The sequence below is a fragment of the Canis lupus genome, chromosome 8 (assembly GCF_011100685.1).
Source record: "Canis lupus familiaris isolate Mischka breed German Shepherd chromosome 8, alternate assembly UU_Cfam_GSD_1.0, whole genome shotgun sequence".
Lineage (NCBI taxonomy): Eukaryota > Metazoa > Chordata > Mammalia > Carnivora > Canidae > Canis > Canis lupus.
In genome coordinates, this window is record NC_049229.1 from 69585341 (window position 1) to 69597836 (window position 12496).

The window sequence follows — 12496 nt, forward strand, 5'->3', positions numbered from 1 at the left end:
GAGTAATAGTTGTGTGTCTGCATTTGCAAATTTATTGTTTCAAGTATTCACTGTATTATCAAAAGTATGAAATATAATAAGAAATGTCAACCATCAGGAATGATATATATGGGATTGGTCTGCTGCATTGTATTAATCCATATATAGAACTTTGATGATAATTAGTGAAAGAGATATATCAATGTGGTAGATGATCCTATAGGCAGATATAGAATATTCTTATTCTTGGGTTTTTGTGAATCATAGAATTTTAGGAATTGATATTAGTGAATTCATGAATTGGTCAGTGAACTTATGCAGTTAAGAATGAAAAGAGGCTCAGGTTTGGACCAATGATGATAGTTGGTGGCGTATGAGTCATGGATGATGAATATTATGTGTCTGAAACCCTGAGGTCCAATAAAAAAAGAAAGCTGATCTGTTGCCTCTGTTTGACATGGTATTTTAGACAAATATTAGGAATATAGAATAATAATTTTCTTGCTTTGTGTTTATGAGTTTTGGTTTTACTGTTAAAAATGGCCCAAAGAGACAATAAGTGTACAGTTACAAATAAGATAAAGAGAGTGAAACATGTTTGCTCTTAGTATATGTGGTGAGGGGATAAAAGCTATTAATATATATTTAAAATGCTACAGTTCATTAAGAAATGTAAATGTTTCACGTGTCTTACTCTTTGGCCAAGAATGATTATATAGACAATGAATATAAAAATTCTTATTTTATGTTAGTGTTAGGTTTGACATTTTTTTTGAGAAAAATAGTTAATATGATCCCAATTCACTGCATTCCTAAATGACTAACTGAAGATAAAATGTGTGGATCAATAGTCTCTCATACCATTATTGTCTGTTCTGCTTTGTATTCCTCAGAATGGATACACTTGAACTTACTTAGGCATTTGGCTGTGATCAGGTGCTCATGGATGCCCCTGTGTGTGAGAGCATGAAAGCCAATGTGAGTGACAGATTCTTCTCCTGGTTTAGGTGGTTTGTATAGGATATTCAGTGTCATATTAAAAATTCAAGGATTTCCAAACATAGCTCAATGATACAATAAACAATACAATGATACAATAAAATTGGTGTTGACAATAAACATTATGGTAACTAATCAATATGTTCCACAATGAAGACCATTGGTCAAATAAATATATTCAGTGAGGCAAAAGGTTCTATAGACAGATGCCAAAGATACTTAAGTATCTTGTCCTTGAGTTTTGTGATTCACAGATACTTATTTTATTATTATTATTGACTTAATAAATTGATAGTAAACAAATGTAAACAAGAATGAAGAAAAGGAGATCCAAGCATGGACCAATGATGACAGCTGGTGGCGTATGAGTCATATACAATGAATGCTATGTGTCTGGAAGTCTGAGGTCCAGCCAACACAAAGATATCTAGTCTAGTCCCTCTGTTCACAGTGTTCCTATAGACAGAGGTCAGGAATATACAAGGACTTTGTTCTTATTCTTTGTGTTCATGAATTTTTAGAAATATTATAGAAGTATTAATGACAGAATAAACAAATGAATAAATGAGCAAATGAATAAAGATGAAGAGGGTTAAGTATTGTTCATTATTAAAATATATAGCAAAGAGAAATATTAGTAGAAGAATGGATAATAAATGAATGAAATTTATTTTACATTTTTGACTAAGGGTAATATAGACAGCAATCAGTAATACTCAATTATTGTGTCATGGAAATAAAGGGTACAATATAAAGAATATAGTCAATGATATCATAATAGCATATTGAGTATAGCATAATGTTTAGAGATGTTGGATCATGTATTGTACACCTGAAACTAATGTAGCACTGTGTCAACTGTACTCAAATAAAAAGAAAATTAAAAAAAATTTTAAATTCAATTTAATTAACATATAGTGTATTATTAGTTTCAGAGGTAGAATTTAGTGATTTGTCAGTTGCATATAACACCCAGGAGTCATTATATCACATGCCCTCCTTCATGAGCATCACCTAGTTACCCCATTCCCCATCTCACTCCCTTCCAGCAACCCTGTTTGTTTCTTATGATTAAGAGTCTCTTATGGTTTCTTTCCATCTTCTTTTCTTTTTCCTTCCCCTATGGTCCTCTGTTCTGTTTCTTAAATTCCACATATGAGCGAAATCCTATGGTATTTGCCTTTCTCAGACTGACTTATTTCACTTAGAGTAATACCCTCTAGTTCCATCCATGTTGTTGCAAATGGCAAGATTTCATTCTTTTTGATGGCCGAGTAATATTCCATTGTGTGTATGTACCACCTCTTCTTTATCCCTTCATCTGTTGATGGACATCTGGGCACTTTCCATAGTTTGGCTATTGTGGTCATTGCTGCTATAAACATTGGGTTGGGGATCCCTGGGTGGCGCAGTGGTTTGGCGCCTGCCTTTGGCCCAGGGCACGATCCTGGAGCCCCGGTATCGAATCCCACGTCGGGCTCCTGGTGCATGGAGCCTGCTTCTCCCTCTGCCTGTGTCTCTGCCTCTCTCTCTCTCTCTGTGTGTGACTATCATAAATAAATTTAAAAAAAATTATAAAAAAATAAATAAACATTGGGTTGTAGGTGACCCTTTGAATCAACATGTTTATAAAATCCTTTGAATAAATACCTAGTAGTGCAATTGCTGGATCATAGGATAGCTCTATTTTTAACTTTTTGAGGACCCTCCATACTGTTTTCCAGGGTGGCTGCGAAGGAATGAAGTAGTGCTGCGATGCAGATGTCCCTTGAAAACATTGTGCCAAGTGAAAGAAGGCATATGGAAAAGGTTACGTCATGCATAACTCCATTTATATGAAATCTCCAAAGTAGGTAAATCCAGAGGGCGAGAATAAAGATTGGTAGTTGCCCAGGGCTTGAGGCAGGAGGAGGAGGACAGACTGCTTAATGAATATGGGATTTTATTTTGGAGTGATGCAAGTATTTTGAAACTACATAGAAATGGCAGTTGCACAATATTGTGAAAATACTGAATGCTACTAATTTGTTAACTTTCAATGGCTAATTTTATCTCAATTAAAATGAGAGACCTTTATTTTTTATTTATTTTTTTTAATTTTTATTTATTTATGATAGTCACACAGAGAGAGAGAGGCAGAGACATAGGTAGAGGGAGAAGCAGGCTCCATGCTGGGAGCCTGATGTGGGTTTCGATCCCAGGTCTCCAGGACCTTGCCCTGGGCCAAAGGCAGGCGCTAAACCGCTGCGCCACCTAGGGATCCTGAGATCTTTATTTTTAAAAGTCCATTATTAAACTGAGAAACTTGCATGTTTAATGTTTACTTTATGAAGGTTAAATAAATATTAACCATACATTAGTAAATATCTAAATGACTACATACATGAGTGGTAGGAACTTTGGATCAATGGAGAGAATGTCTCAATCTTTTTATCATTTGTTCTAACTGGTACTCTTCAGAATGGAACCTCGAGCGGTCTGGCTGTGGTCAAGGTTGTCATGCTGCTTCCGTGGTGGAAAGAGACCATGGTAAGTAATGGTCAAAGTTGTCATCTTATATTGGGTCATCTGTTTATAGGTATTCATTGAATTATTAAAAAGTATGAAACATAATTTTAAAAAGTTAGCTATGTCCCAGTGAGAAATATATCAATTGTAATGTTGATTAATCAATAATGGCAATATAGAGGTTGATTAATGAGACAGAATCAGTCTCTGTGGGAAATGATTCTATAGAGAGATTTTAGAGATCTGAAAGGATCTTCTTGGATTTTGTGAATCATGTGTTTATTTTATTGTTATTAATGGATTAATGATTTATTTGGTATCAAGGTAGAAATGAATGAAGAAAAAGAGACCCAAACCTGAACCTTTGATGGTGACTGGTGGCATATGTATCTGGATGGTGAATAATATGTGCCTGGTATTCTGAGGTCCAATATAAGACATAATTAGTCAGATCCTTCTTTCGGACATGCTCCTGTAGACAGATACTAGAAATATACAAAGATCACGTTCTTGCCTTGGTTTTATCAATATAGATTTATTATTATAGATGGATCAATGATAGAACCATTAATGAGATATAAATAGACAGATAAAGAAAAAGAGAGTGAAGCATCGTCCAGCTGTGAATATATGTGGTAAGGCAAGAATAATTATTACCAAAAATTGAAAACATTGATGTCCCTTAAGAAATAAATTGATTGAGAGTGTCCTCTCTTTGGCTAAGGGTCATAGAAACTCACAAGTAAGAGTCAATTTTAGTTTTTAGGTAAGTCTCAAATTTGTGGTGGTTCCTTTTATTAAGAGAATGAAAATTAATAAATACCTAAATGATAGAGTGAATAAAATATGAAAGGAAGGATCAATTTAGATGAGATCTCTGATCTTTTTTATCACATGCTCTGCTTTGTATTCCTCAGGATGGACATCCCAAAGCTGGTTGAAGAATTCTTGGTTACAATCTCTATGATTGCATCTCTGATTACAGAGACCAGTGTGAGTAATAAGTCTTATGTTTTCATTTGACAGGTTATAAAAAAAAGGAGCATTTACTGTATTATTAATAGTGTGAATATAATTCGAAAGGCCAATCATGGCCAATGATAAATATGTGAGTATTACCAAGCATTATATTTATTAATGCATTTATGATAGATTAAGTATAATTAATGAAAGGTTATATCAATGTGATAAATGATTCTCTGGACAGATGTAGAATATTCAAGGTTCTTATTCATCATTTTTTGGTGAATCATAGGGTTTTTAAAAAAATGACATTAGTGAATTAAGGAATTAGTGAAATAATATATAGAATATGAAGAGAAAGGGGCTTAAATATGGACCAATGATGACGGCTGGTGGCGTAGGAGTCATGGACGATGAATACTACGTGTCTGGAACTCTGAGGTCCAATGCAAAAAGAGATACAATCTATTACCTGTCTGAAATTATCCTATAGACTGATTTTAGGAATGCAAAGGGACCATTTTCTTAGATTGCTTTCCTGAATTTTGATTCTTTTATTATCAATGAATCAATTTAAGAATCAATGCACAAATATTAAAAAGTAAAAATGAAGAACATAAAGCATATGCACTCTTAGTATATGTGGTGAGGCAATAAGAACTATTCAAAGATATTGAATATACTGAATTCCATTAAGAAAAATAAATGGTTCATGTGCTTTACCTCTTTAGTGAGAATAGAGAAGTTCTTATTCTGGGTCAGTAGCAAGTATTATTCATTTTTTAAATAGAAAATTAATAAGCATGATTGCAAATTAATATATTTCCAGATGATTGACTCCATGTAAAATGGAATGTGCAGAACACGGGAGACAACATTTCAATCTTGTTCTCACCTATTTTGCTTTGTGCTTCTCAGAAAGAAAATACTTGACCCGATGTAAGCATCTGCCATGTTCAGGCGCTCCAGGCTAGCCTCTCTGTGTGGGAGCATGAAGCCCGATGTGCGTAATAATCAAAGTTCTTTCCTTGCTTTGGAGGGTTTGTTTAGGGTATCACTGTAATTGTTTAAAAAGCATTCAATATAAGAAAAAAGACCAAGCATGGTCCAATGACTAAGTTGGAAATGTATGAAACATTATGTTGACCATCCTACCTTTACCACAATGAGGGTGGTTAATGAAGAAGTTTATTTAATTAGCCAATGATTCTAAAGAAAAATGATCGAAATACTGTAGGCTTTTGTCCTTCCACTTTTGAGATTCATAGATATTTATCTAATTACCATAGTGAATTGATGAATTGATCCTTAAAAAATGCATATGAGAATAAAGAAAAGGAGGCTTGTGCATGGACCAATGATGACAGCTGGTGGCGTATGAGTCATATACGATGAATGCTACGTGTCTGGAAGTCTGAGGTCCAACACAATGATCCTATGGATACATGTTAGGAATATATAGATAGTGTTCTTGTCATTTTGGATTTATGGATTTCTATATTATTAGAATACATAGATCAATGATAGAACCAATAAAAAAATCTATAAATAAAAAGAGGATGAAGACTTACCAAGTATGAATATATTTGGTGAGGCAAGAAATCCTTTTAATGTAAACTAAAGAAACTTGAGAAATTAATGGACCAAAGGTGTTATCTCTTTTACTAAGGATCATGTAGACACTGACACTAATAAGCAGTATCCAATTTTCTAAGCCTGGGTCATTTTCGAGTTGAGGATATTAATTTTGTAATATATATGTTTATATTTTCATATGTATATATGTTGTGAAAAATTAACCAATACCCAGATAACTGAAAAAATGAAATGAGGAAAACAAGGACTAATAGGGTTGAAGTTTCAATTTTAATTATCTGCTCTGTGTTAACACTCCTCAGAATCGACACACTCCAGCTGATATAAGCATTTTCCATAGTCAAAAGGTCTGTGATGTCCTGTGTGTTCTGAGCATAGAGATGAATGTGAGTAAAGGTTAAAGTTCTTGTATTTGTTTAAATGTTTTTAAAAAAGGTATCTGCTGTATTATTGAAAGTATGAAATATAATTTAAATCCCTAGGGACACCTGGGTGGCTCGGTGGTTGAGCGTCTGCCTTTGGCTCAGGTCATGATTCCAGGGTTCTGGGATCAGGTTCTACATCAGTCTCCCCATGGGGAGCCTGCTTCTCCCTCTGCCTATGTCTCTGCCTCTGTGTCTTTCATGAATAAATAAATAAAACCTTTAAAAATAAAATAAAATAAGTGAGAAATATCAGAAAGGGAGACATAACATGGAAGACTCCTAACTCTGGGAAACAAACTAGGGGTGGTGGAAGGGGAGGAGGGCAGGGGGTGGAGGTGACTGGGTGGTGGGCACTGAGGTGGGCACTTGATGGGATGAGCACTGGGTATTATTCTGTATGTTGGCAAATTGAACACCAATAAAAAATAAATTTATTTTATTTTATTTTATTTTTATTTTTATTTATTTATGATAGTCACACAGAGAGAGAGAGAGGCAGAGACATAGGCAGAGGGAGAAGCAGGCTCCATGCACCGGGAGCCTGACGTGGGATTCGATCCCAGGTCTCCAGGATCGCGCCCTGGGCCAAAGGCAGGCGCCAAACCGCTGCGCCACCCAGGGATCCCAAAAATAAATTTATTATTAAAATAAAAAAAACCCCCTAAATATGGGAACTGGTAAATATGGTATATAACACTTGCTAATGCATATGTGAAGTATTGATGATCATAAGAGATCTAACAATGTGGCAAATAATCCTATAGGCAGATGTACAATATTCATTGGATTTTTGTGAATCACAGGTTTTAAAAATTAACATTAGTGAATTTAGTAGTTAGTGAAGTAGTATACAAGAGAATGAAGAAAACAGGGCTCAGATTTGGACCAATGATGACAGTTGGTGGCGTATGAGTCATGGATGATGAATATTACGTGTCTGAAACTCTGAGGTCCAATAAAATAATTCTATGGACAGATGTTAGGGAAAGAAAAAGGACCATTTTCTTGGTTCATTTTCATGAATTTTGATTCTACTGTAATAAATGACTCAAAGAAGAACCCATATGCAAGTACAAATAAGATCAAGAGGGTGAAGCATATCTGCTCTTAGTAAAAATTATTCACATTTATTGAAAATACTGAAGTTTATTACAAAATGTAAATGGTTCAAGTGTCTTATCTCTTTGGTTAAGGAGGATATAGACAGTAAATAACAGCCCAAATTCTTATTCTTGCTCTGTGTCAAGAGCAAGATATTGATACTGTTTGTTCAGGGAAAATTAATAAATATGACTCCAACGTGCTGTATTTCTAAGTGACAGACAAAATGAAGGTAAAATAAGTGCATCAGTAGAGTGTCTCTCCATCTTGTTATCATCTGCTCTGCTCTGTACTCCTCAGAATGCATGCACTCCAGCTGCTATAAGCACTTCCATGGTTACGAGCTCTCTGGTTGCATCTGTGAGTTAGGAGCATAGAGACCAATGTGAGTAATAGTCAAAGTTTTTGTCTTTTCCTGGTTTCTTTTTTTTAAAAAAAGGTATTTACTATATCATTAGGAAGTATGCAATATAATTAAGGGCAACTATAGCCCAGTGACAAATATGGAATTGATTATATTGATTAGTAGGGGTTGATTGTAGTGATTAATGCATTTGTATAAAATATTATAATTAGGGCAGCCCAGGTGGCTCAGCGGTTTAGGGTCGTCTTCAGCCCAGGGTGTGATCCTGGAGACCGGGGATGGAGTCCCACATTGGGCTTCCTGCATGAAGCCTGCTTCTCCCTCTGCCTGTGTCTCTGCCTCTCTCTCTGTGTCTCTCATGAATGAATAAATAAAATCTTTAAAAAAACAGTATAATTAACAAAAGTGATAATCTTATGGACATAGTAGAGATATCAAGGCTTTCTTTGCACTTTTGTGAATAATAGCATCTTAAAATTATTATTAGTGAATTAATGAATTAGTCAATAAACAATGTAACACTGAATGGAGAAAAAGAGGGACATTATTGGATCGATGATGACCACTGGTGGCGTGTGAGTCATATACAATGAATATGTGTCTGGAAGTCCGAGGTCCAACAGAAATACAGTCTAGTCCACCACCCTGTGTGAAGTGATCTTATAGACAGATATCATGAATACAGAAGGATCCTGTTTTGGGTTCATGTTCATGCATTCTCTATTTTTATAATTGGATCAATGAGATGATCAATAAACTGTATAAAGATTATGGTCATAAGGCATGTCCAATTATAAAAACACCTAGAGAGACAAGAAATAACTATGAATGTGTGTTGAAAACACACCCTTATCCACTAAGAAATAAGTGATACAAACAAAAGTGTTGCCTCTTTGGCGAGTGACTGCATAGGCAGTGTTAAATAGTAATGGTTAATGCTCCTATTCTGTGTCAGTGGCAAGCTCACTATTATTCATTTACTAGGAGAAACTAAGTAAACAGGTACCCTAATTGCAAATTCCCTAAATGACCAACTAGATAAGAGGTGGGGTGCAAGGACCAATGGAGATAATAAGGTCTCAAGCTTTTTCTTTTCATCTGCTCTGCTCTTTACTCTGCAGAATAGACGCACGCTGATTTAAGCATTCTTCCATGATCGCAAGTTCTATGGCTACATCTTTGTGTTGGAGAATGGAGACCAATGTGAGTAATAGTCAATGTTCTTGTCTCAGTTTAGGTGGTTTAAGGATATTCACTGTATTGTTAAAAAATGTAAAATATAATCAGTGAATGCCAACCATGGCCCTAAAATGCAGCTAATATGAAACATTGTGTTCATTAATGCATATTCAAAACATTGAGGTCAGTTAATGAAAGAAATGAGTTGCTGGGGGTAAATAATACTATTGACAGATGTTACACATTAGTCCCTGTCAACCATGCACTAATAATAAAGTAAGAGGTTAAAATGAACATGTTGGCTAATCTATACATTCAACACCGAGGTCAGGTAGCAAAGTCTATCTAGACTATTTGCCCGGTAGAAAGTGATTTTATGTACAGATATTAGGGATGTTAAAGTTTTCAAAGCCTCATGAGCATTTTTTATTATTAGTGAATTAATGAATTAATATCTAAACAAAATCATGGTTCAAAGAAGAAAAAGAGGGCAAAATCTGGACCAATATTGAAGACTAACTAGTCCGAGAAGAGGCAAGTATGAATAAGGCTTATCTACAACATTGTGATCCAGTGCAAAAGGAAATCTAGTCTATTGCTTCTGTTATAAATGGTCCTATAAGCAGTTGTTAGAGATATCCAGGAATATTACTATTGGGCTACTGAGTTTCACAAATATTGATTGTTTATTAAAAATTAAGCAATGCAACAATAGCTAAAAGCATGAATAAATGAGGGAAAAATAGGTCCAAATGCGGTGTGATTATAGCATATGTAATGAAATTAACATCATTCCAAATTCATTTCTAAGGAACAGAAATCCATTAAAAAAATATAAAGGCATTTATACCTCATCAGAAGGGACATAGGGACAGATGTGTGTCATTGTTGATGTTCATGTTCCATGCCATCTTTGGATTGCAAGTGTTTTTGTTTTTTTCAGTTGAGAAATAGGGAAAAAGTTTATATAATGTCATCAACTAACTATTTTAAAGAGGGTCAAGCATGAACCAGTGACAAAATTAAGTCATATAACAAGATATGATCAATCCAATTGGCTTCACTATGTTCTATTGGTGATCATTCCTCAATGTATATGTAAATCAAATGTCACATTGTATACTTTAAATATATGCAATGTGTTTATCAATAACTTCTCAGTAAAGTTGGAAAAGAAGTATATAGTCCTTTGTCATTTATTATAGTGAGTACCTGTACACAGTTATTATTATTATTATTACTACTATTATTATTTTTGTACACAGTTATTATTAATTAGTGTTATAATCTTAAGTTTGTATATAACAGTACACATTTTATCATTATAAATTAATAAATAAATTAATAAGATAAAAAAGAGGACAAAACACGTGGCCAGCAATGAGCATGGGGTGATACATGATTCAGTAGTTCTACTCATGTTTTGTCCCTCCAAGAAACAAATCTCAGTTCTCTCCAAGTTGATTTAGGGGAACTGTGCAGATGTACAATTAGCATTTCTATTCTGGGTTTCTGGGAAGTTAAAGAACTTTCATTTTTTTCAATGGTTTTCATTTTTTAAAAAAAGTGAATAGTTTGTCAATTTTTTATGAATTAAAGTTTGAATGAATGAATGTTAAAGCGATCAACAAATATTTATATGCATAAATAAAATTAAAGAAGACCAAATATGAGTCTATGGTGGAGATATGTGGCAAGGTTTATGAAGTAACCAATTTCAGTATGATTTTTTTTAAAGGATTGAGGATTTTACATTCACATTCTTTTTTTTTTAATTTTTAAAATTTATTTATGATAGTCACAGAGAGAGAGAGAGAGAGAGAGAGAGGCAGAGACACAGGCAGAGGGAGAAGCAGGCTCCATGCACCGGGAGCCCGATGTGGGATTCGATCCCGGGTCTCCAGGATCGCGCCCTGAGCCAAAGGCAGGCGCCAAACCGCTGCGCCACCCAGGGATCCCACATTCTTTTTTTTTTATAAATTTATTTTTTATTGGTGTTCAATTTGCCAACATATAGAATAACACCCAGTGCTCATCCCATCAGGTGCCCCCCTCAGTGCCCGTCACCCAGTCTACATTCACATTCTTAAGTATCTAATTTTCCATCTTAGATTTGCACCACAGTTTATAATCATTCTTCTGTGGAAAAGATCTAAGTTGTTAAATCAATGAAACAACTCATAGAAAGATGTAAGGTACAGTCTTTGGAATGAGGAATGGATAGTGGGTTCATGAGTGTACCTATATCTTTAAAGAATGTACAAGTTAAATGAAAATGTATGGAGGTTCCTCAAAATATTAAAAATAGAACCACCCTATGATCCAGCAATTGTATTATTAGATATTTGCCCAAGGATACAAAAGTGCTGATTTGAAGGGGCACATGCACCCCAATATTTATCACAGCATTATCTACAATAGTCAAAATATGGAAAGAGCCCAAATGTCCATCGATAGATGAATGGATTAGGAAGTTGTAGTAATAAGTCAATCGGAGAAGGACAAACATTAAATGGTCTCATTCATCTGGGGAATATAAAAAATAGTGAAAGGGAATAAAGGGGAAAGGAGAAAAAATAAGTGGGAAATATCAGAAAGGGAGACAAAACATGGAAGACTCCAAACTCTGGGAAACAAACTAGGGGTGATGGAAGGGGAGGAGGGCGGGGGGTGGGGGTGACTGGGTGGCAGGCACTGAGGTGGGCACTTGATGGGATGAGCACTGGGTGTTATTCTGTACATTGGCAAATTGAACACCAATAAAAAATAAATTTATTTAAAAAAAGGAAGTTGTAGTAAATATATACAAAGGAATATTACTCAGCCATAAAAAAGAATGACATCTCGCCATTTATAATGACATGTATGGGGCTAGATGGTATAATGCTAAGTGAAATAAGTCAGCCAGAGAAAAATACCATATGATTTCACTCATATTAGAATTTAAGCAATGAACCAGGTGAACCTAGGGGAAAATAGAGAGAGCAGCAAACCATAAAACAGACTCTTAACTCTAGAGGATAAACTAAGGCTTGCTAGAGGGGAAGTAGGCAGGGGAATCGGCTAAGTGGGGGATGGGTATAAGGAATACACTTCTTGTGATGAGCACTGGGTGTTAAATGTAAGTGATGAATCACTAAATTCTACACCTGAAACTAATATTACACTATCTGTTAACTAACTGAAATAAAAACTTGAAAAAAAGAGCCAAGCAAGGACCCATGATCTGAATGGAATGCATTTTGAATGTGTCTTCTGATTAATTCATTTCTGCAGTACTGAATTTCTTTTAAAAAGGAGATTTGGTATATTACTTCTGTGGGAATAAGACTATAGCTAGACTTCAGTAATTTGCAAGAATCTAATTATAAGGTATATGTGG

General features: G+C 34.8%; 1 long non-coding RNA gene and 7 other non-coding genes across 10 annotated transcripts in view; all 8 read left to right on the forward strand.

Annotated features, from left to right (window-relative positions):
• LOC102152259 overlaps positions 1-12496 on the forward strand; it is a 106861-nt gene that overhangs the window by 59740 nt on the left and 34625 nt on the right. For all 3 annotated transcript variants that reach the window (XR_005363788.1, XR_005363789.1, XR_005363790.1), the window contains exons 25-32: positions 873-957; positions 2703-2831; positions 3439-3507; positions 4404-4479; positions 5368-5452; positions 6348-6431; positions 7872-7956; positions 9057-9138. This is a non-coding gene — a long non-coding RNA (uncharacterized LOC102152259). The remainder of the gene's footprint in view (positions 1-872; positions 958-2702; positions 2832-3438; positions 3508-4403; positions 4480-5367; positions 5453-6347; positions 6432-7871; positions 7957-9056; positions 9139-12496) is intronic.
• On the forward strand, positions 326-400 carry LOC119873080. Its single transcript, XR_005363879.1, has one exon. It is a non-coding gene; the product is annotated as a small nucleolar RNA SNORD113/SNORD114 family (small nucleolar RNA).
• On the forward strand, positions 1316-1390 carry LOC119873074. The gene has a single exon (XR_005363873.1). It is a non-coding gene; the product is annotated as a small nucleolar RNA SNORD113/SNORD114 family (small nucleolar RNA).
• Positions 3844-3917, forward strand: LOC119873113. Its single transcript, XR_005363907.1, has one exon. It is a non-coding gene; the product is annotated as a small nucleolar RNA SNORD113/SNORD114 family (small nucleolar RNA).
• On the forward strand, positions 4822-4896 carry LOC119873072. Its single transcript, XR_005363871.1, has one exon. It is a non-coding gene; the product is annotated as a small nucleolar RNA SNORD113/SNORD114 family (small nucleolar RNA).
• On the forward strand, positions 5800-5874 carry LOC119873067. The gene has a single exon (XR_005363868.1). It is a non-coding gene; the product is annotated as a small nucleolar RNA SNORD113/SNORD114 family (small nucleolar RNA).
• LOC119873065 lies at positions 7352-7426 on the forward strand. Its single transcript, XR_005363866.1, has one exon. It is a non-coding gene; the product is annotated as a small nucleolar RNA SNORD113/SNORD114 family (small nucleolar RNA).
• Positions 8484-8555, forward strand: LOC119873086. Its single transcript, XR_005363883.1, has one exon. It is a non-coding gene; the product is annotated as a small nucleolar RNA SNORD113/SNORD114 family (small nucleolar RNA).